This window comes from Polypterus senegalus, chromosome 3, assembly GCF_016835505.1.
Source record: "Polypterus senegalus isolate Bchr_013 chromosome 3, ASM1683550v1, whole genome shotgun sequence".
NCBI lineage: Eukaryota > Metazoa > Chordata > Cladistia > Polypteriformes > Polypteridae > Polypterus > Polypterus senegalus.
The window spans coordinates 305833674-305839673 of NC_053156.1; the positions used below are offsets into that span (position 1 = coordinate 305833674).

The 6000-nt window shown below is 54.7% G+C and overlaps 1 protein-coding gene across 1 annotated transcript in view; it reads right to left on the reverse strand.

Moving 5' to 3' along the window:
- sertad4 (SERTA domain containing 4) overlaps window positions 1-5027 on the reverse strand; it is a 30481-nt gene extending 25454 nt beyond the window's left edge. Inside the window, exons 1-2 of the mRNA XM_039749551.1 lie at window positions 4927-5027; window positions 3532-3775 (exon numbers count right to left, since the gene is read on the reverse strand). The gene's annotated coding sequence lies outside the window, so the exon portion shown is untranslated. The remainder of the gene's footprint in view (window positions 1-3531; window positions 3776-4926) is intronic.
- Window positions 5028-6000: the final 973 nt, after the last annotated feature.

Sequence of the window (6000 nt, forward strand, 5' to 3'; positions counted from 1 at the left end):
GTGCCATCTGCATGTCTGGAGAGTTTAGACAGGTGGCCCCTACCTTCAGTGTCTCTGGCACTGGCACAATCCATGTGGGGTCTGCATGTTCTCCCTGTCTCCCCAGGGGTCTGTAGCTCCCACTCCCAATAAGACCAGCACGTGTCACCAACACAGGTCGTGACGGTTCAGTGACATCACATGTGGCAACGTCTGTGTGGAGTGAATGTGTGTGTTCTCCTTGTGCCTCCATACATTTCATCTTTGGGTCACTTGGAGCTCAGTGTCCAGCCCAGTTATATAGTGCCTTTCACATCCACCGATCCTTTTCTTATCTGTCTCTGCCTCTCCACGTCTGTATGTCATCCTACTACCAGCCCTAAGACCTGCCCTCTGGCCTCCCTGGCGTGTATCAAGCTGAGCGCCCCCTAGCTGCCCCTGATGTCCTCACAATGCTCTTCATGACGTGTCAGGCTCACCGCTGAGCAGCAGGAGACGACGAGCGCACAGAGGGGCTCACCGCTGCCATCTGTTGGCCTGTGCCAGGATTCTCCTGCTTTCACACACCCTTGCACAGGTTCGCATTACTGCCCCCTGTTGGTAATGACCCATCTGCACTGGTAGAACTCCACCAAGCATTTCTGCCAGTGTACCCTCCCCTGGGCCATCCCAGTCCTGAACAGGCTTCCCTCCTCATATCTTGGGTTCCTTATTTCTGGCTACCCGTTGTGCCCGTGTGTTTAGGAGGTCTGGTCTTAGGCATCCCTTTAACTTACTACCCCCTTGTTTTCCAACAGTCCCCATCATCACCAGGTCTCCACAGACCACAGTAGTCCATCCTGTCACGTGAAGCCCTATAGAGGTCCCGCTGCCAGCCGTTCAAACTGGCACATGCGTACCTAATTCCAGTTTCTCAGTGGTGATGGCAAACAGGAGATGCGTGCAGAGACAGTGGCCGAAGAGCTCAGGTATAAAGAAGGGGGGATCAGCCAGATACCAAAGACCCTCAGTGCACATGTGCCATCACGTGGGAGCCGAGCTCCTTCATAGACTTGACATGCAGCTTTGGCCACCTGGCATGTTAAAGAAGGACGAGGAGGAAGTGGCAGGCGAGGAAAGCCCACTGGAAGCTTCTTCAATATGTGCCTCTGCCCACCAGGCATGTTCAGTGTGTTTGGGTCTCCCATTTGACCCTGACCACATACGCCCATCTGATCAAGGCCTGTGCCCATCTGCCCGCTTGTGTTCTTCAGCACGGCTTCACATCATGGAGGAACTTAAGATAAAAGGGTAGGCTGAAAGACAGGAGACAGGGCATGTTGGGGGTAATCTGAGGAAGAGGACAAGGAGGGGAAAATGCACCTTAGACCAGCCAGACTTGGGGTCAGGCCTGCCCCGCCAGAGGCCAACTTGAAATGTTTTGACTGTGCCCTCCATGGCTAATTTAAATAGACCTGGAAGCCCAAATGCCAGCCAAGGAGACAACAAAGCAGCCTTAGCTGGGGGCACAGCGATGGGGTGGGTGTACATCAAAATGGGGGGGGGAGGGTCACTTGTACCTCCATCCACTGTCACCTTGAGACTCTGTGTGGACCACCCACCGTCTCACTGTGCTCATTCAGTGATGCCCTGGTCTCAGCCTTCTGTTTGAGGACGTCTCCGGGGGCATCCTGATATACAAAAGACACAGCATGACCTACCCCGGTGGCACTGAGCACAACCAACCCTGGATGGGACCCCAGCCCCAAACACAGGGATTGGAACCTGGGACTGTGGAGACACAGGGCAGCAGTGTTAATTACTGAGCCCACCACAGTGCCACCCTAAAAATGGACATCACATGCTGACAAAGCCATCGTGTGGGCAGGTGTACAGAGGACAGCGAGGTGCTGACTGGCACTTGTGACCAACACGTAACACGGTGCCACCCTCCAGCAATCGATTAAAGTACAGAACTTATTTAATATTTTATAGTGTCTTTCATGCCACCTGAGTACAAATCATTGATTAATTAATGCAATGCCTCTCACTCTATCTATCTATCTATTATATAGTGCCTTTCACTTTATCTATCTATCTATCTATCTATTTATCTATCTATCTATTTATCTATCTATCTATTTATCTATCTATCTATCTATCTATTATATAGCACCTTTCACTTTATCTATCTATCTATCTATCTATCTATTTTACGGGGCACTCCATATTTTTATTTACTAATTTTTCTATCTCTGCGGTGGCCTGGCGCCCTGCCCGGGGTTTGTTTCCTGCCTTGTGCCCTGTGTTGGCTCCAGCAGACCCCCATGACCCTGTAGTTAGGATATAGCGGGTTGGATAATGGATGGATGGATTTTTCCATCTGTTATATAGCACCTTTCCTTCCTAACCATCATCTGCTAACGGTAGTCACATGTCTCCTCACATGACATCTGACCAACGTACAACATGTCCCCATGTCACCAGCGCCATGATAAACAAGAATGGGTTCAAAAGAGAACTTGGTGTAGTATTTATAGTGCCTTTCATGCGTGTCTATTTCTGCTGTAGTCCCTTTTCTAGTTCGGTGTCTGTCTGCCAGTCATTAATCCTCCCACTCTTCTCATATTTTCCCATTTCTTCCTCATCGCCATTCCCCAGTGCAATGACACGATGCCATCAGCCCCGCTTCTCCATGTCGGCCTGTGCTGACCCCTCAGCTGTGGGCAGGGGCACATCTGGGCGCACAGGAGCAGAACCCCAACCGCGCTTACACACACACGCGCAGAGACCCTCAGGCCGCAGCACTAGCCCACCATTAAGCGTTCGGTCTAAGTGGACACGTGTCCCCAATTATTTATCTTGATAGCACATAAAGTCACTTCGTTCCGGTCCCAGGACGCGACCTTAACCACATCAACGGGTGACATCGCCGAGACAGTAGTGTCACTGGTCTGGGGTCCCGTTCAGGCTTTGGTCCCCGAGACGACAGACCCCTAATAAAAACGGTTCCGAATCTGCAGGTGCCAAAAGACGAAAAGCCCGAAATGAACCGCCGTGTCGGTGTCGCACATCAGGACAGCCGCCGCCACATGCACCGCGCCGAGGACATGAGCCATGGGAACGGCCACCCCGCCGAACAGCAGCCTTCGCTCCGTCCGCGCTGTGCCGTGAAGGAAACAAGGGCTGAGGCGCAGGTGGCACCGAGCGGCTCCACAGGTATGCGGCCCACCCCCGCACCAAAGCCAAGCACAAGTTTCGGCACGGAGACTCTCCGACCGCCGGGTGCGGCTCAAAGGAACGCGCTGGGCAGCATAAGGCGGCCCGCTGGAAATCGTCTGACGGGACAGCCCCGCTGGTCCCTTTTGTCCACAGTGTCACCCCCACCCCACCCCGCACATTGTGCCCGCTGGCGCTGATCTTCACTTCGCTGCCTTCGGAACTGAAAACAATAACTAAACTAAATAAAGGCACCAGGATCCCAGTAGCTTCGTGCACCGATCTAAAAGCAGCCCCCCGATAAGAACCCCCAAAGTAGGAGTTTGCCAAGCCCAGGTATGCGTGCCCACCTACCTCCGTGCCTCGAACCGGAGTCGGCGTCCCTCCGCTCTTCTCGTCTTCAGTTGGGCGCCTGCGAAGCTGCTGCGCGCTCTCCCGCCCACGCAGTCAGTCGAGTGCGCGGCTTTTTTGGCAGCATTTCTGATCGTTCGCGGAAGGCGGAGGAGGCGGCGGTGGAGGGGGGACTCCGGTCCAGTGGCGCTCGTTTAAGATGATCGCCCTCCCGCCCGCTCGCTAGCTCGCTCTTCGCGTTCTTAACCTAAAAAATGAACGAGGAGCAAAAAAAAGAAAAGAAAAGAGAATCTGAATTAAGGAGCGCGAGTCCGAGGAGGCAGCACGTGCAGCGGGGGCGCGCTCGCTCCGCCCTTTAGGTGAGTCGCTCTGTGCTTATTTTGGGGGTCATCATTGCGCGTATGTGCGAGTGACAGGCGGGGGGCGGGGGTGAACAGGAGTAAAAGTCACAAGTGAGGAGCCTGAAGAGCTGGCAGATCGCGAGTGACTGGCGAGTGTGTGTGTGTACGTTAGGGGGCGTCAGACATGAGAGTCCGTGTGTGACGGGGGCGCTAAGAGGACTCAGGACGCCTATCTTCAACATCCGGGGGTCCCCTACGTCTGTCTGGACCCCTTTGGCTCAGCGTTTGCCCACCAAAGGCAATGAACAACAAATGCTTTTGAGTGCCGGTAGCCCGGTGGCACGACGGTAGTGTAAGGAGACCAGGGTTCAGGCCCAATGTCCTCCATGTGTGGAGTTTGCATGTTCTCCCCGTGCCACAGTAACAAAGACATGCAGGTTAGGTGGATTGGCGATACTAAATTGGCATGTGTCTAATGGACTGGTGCCCTGTCCCGGGATTGTCCCTGTCTTACACCCGATGCTTGCCGCGATAAAGCGGGTTAGAATATGGATAGGTGGAGGGCTGTGGGTGCCACCGCCGCCCCTGACTCCCGGTGGGTAATGCATCTGTGGTTAACAATGATGAGCTACCACATGTGTCATAAGCCTGGCAGTGCCAATCGTGTCCGATGTGGCACTTCACTAATACGATGTTTGACTAGCCAGTGTGTCTTTACCTGCTGGGCACACCGATGTGCAGGACTTTGCCAGCCATCCTCCAGACATGCGGAGATCCAAAAGTGACACATTTGGCCGCTGGCAAACCATGAAAAACCCAGCATTCTTGTATGATCTGAACAATGACGGACAGCTGGCACGGCGACCTCCCTGAGGAAATAGTGCCAGCTTTCCGTGTCTTCATCCTTCACACTAACGACGCGCTGATGCCACCCGTCTGTATGGCGACATCTTATAGCCTGCACGGGGTGCGATGCTGGCGACTCCCCCATTCAAGTGAGCTCGACGACACAGCAGGACCCTCTCCGTCGTGGCCTGGCGCTAGACGGGACACTTACCTTCAGGAGCGGCCGAGGTCACCATGCGCGCCCTCCGCACCGGGACACTGGCACTTCACTTCAGGCAGTCGTTTGGCGGAGCTCGTCCCACGCTAACGCCCAGCTGAAGTCACCAGGCACGTAATGACCAGGCGTGCTCGTAAATCCGCCCCGATTTCTTGGCTTCTTATCCTGGCAAACATCAAAACTCCGCTTAGCCGGACTGGAAATGATCCAAAAAAAAGGAGGAGGAGAAGAAGAAGAAGATCAACAGATGCCGCCATGTCGCACAGTGGCCAGCGCAGGCATTTCTAGGACAAGAACGCCAACCGGGAATGGGCGACCTGCTCGGGACTCTCAAAGTCACACCGGGGTACCTGCCACCATACACTCACCTACACACGTGTACAATGGGTACCTGGTCGCTGCCAGGACACGCACTGTCTCCACACGCAGCCCCCGTCTCCGTCACACCGATCGTCCCCTCTTGACTCCCACTTGACTGCCCGCCACCGACCCGCGTGTGCTTTAGGTGCGTACAAGTCTCAGGTTACCCTTTACACACACAAATCCCTGTATGAAGGACCCTCTTCTTGCCGAGAAGACGCCCCCCGTGCAGTCATATATAGGACGGACCTCCCGTTTCGGGGGTCACTAGTGGACTCAACATAAGGGGGTTGGTTACACGCAGTCTGACTGCAGGTGTGGGCGTCAGTGCGCTGGGACTAGCGATGTCAGAGTACGTAGTGTGTGTGTGTGTGTGTGTGTGTGTGTCACGGGGGCAGCATTTGTGTGCGTGTCACACGTCTTCTCTCACAGGTGTCGTTTTGTACGACTGCGCCTCGAGTGTCGGGGTCGCGCGCTCGTGCGCATGTCAGTAAGTGCGGAATCGCGCTCGCGGATGTTGTGTGTGTGTGTGTGTGATGGGGCCTCGTGTTTGTGTGTCTCACTCAGGACCCCGCATCTGTTCTGCATTTCCCTCTTGGCTCGCGCGCCGGCCCCTCTTTTCCAGATCCCCTCCGTTTTCTTTTCTTTTCTCGCCGCACTTTGTTTGCGGAGCAGGTTTCGGGAGCCGCGCCAGTTCCTGCTGACTGA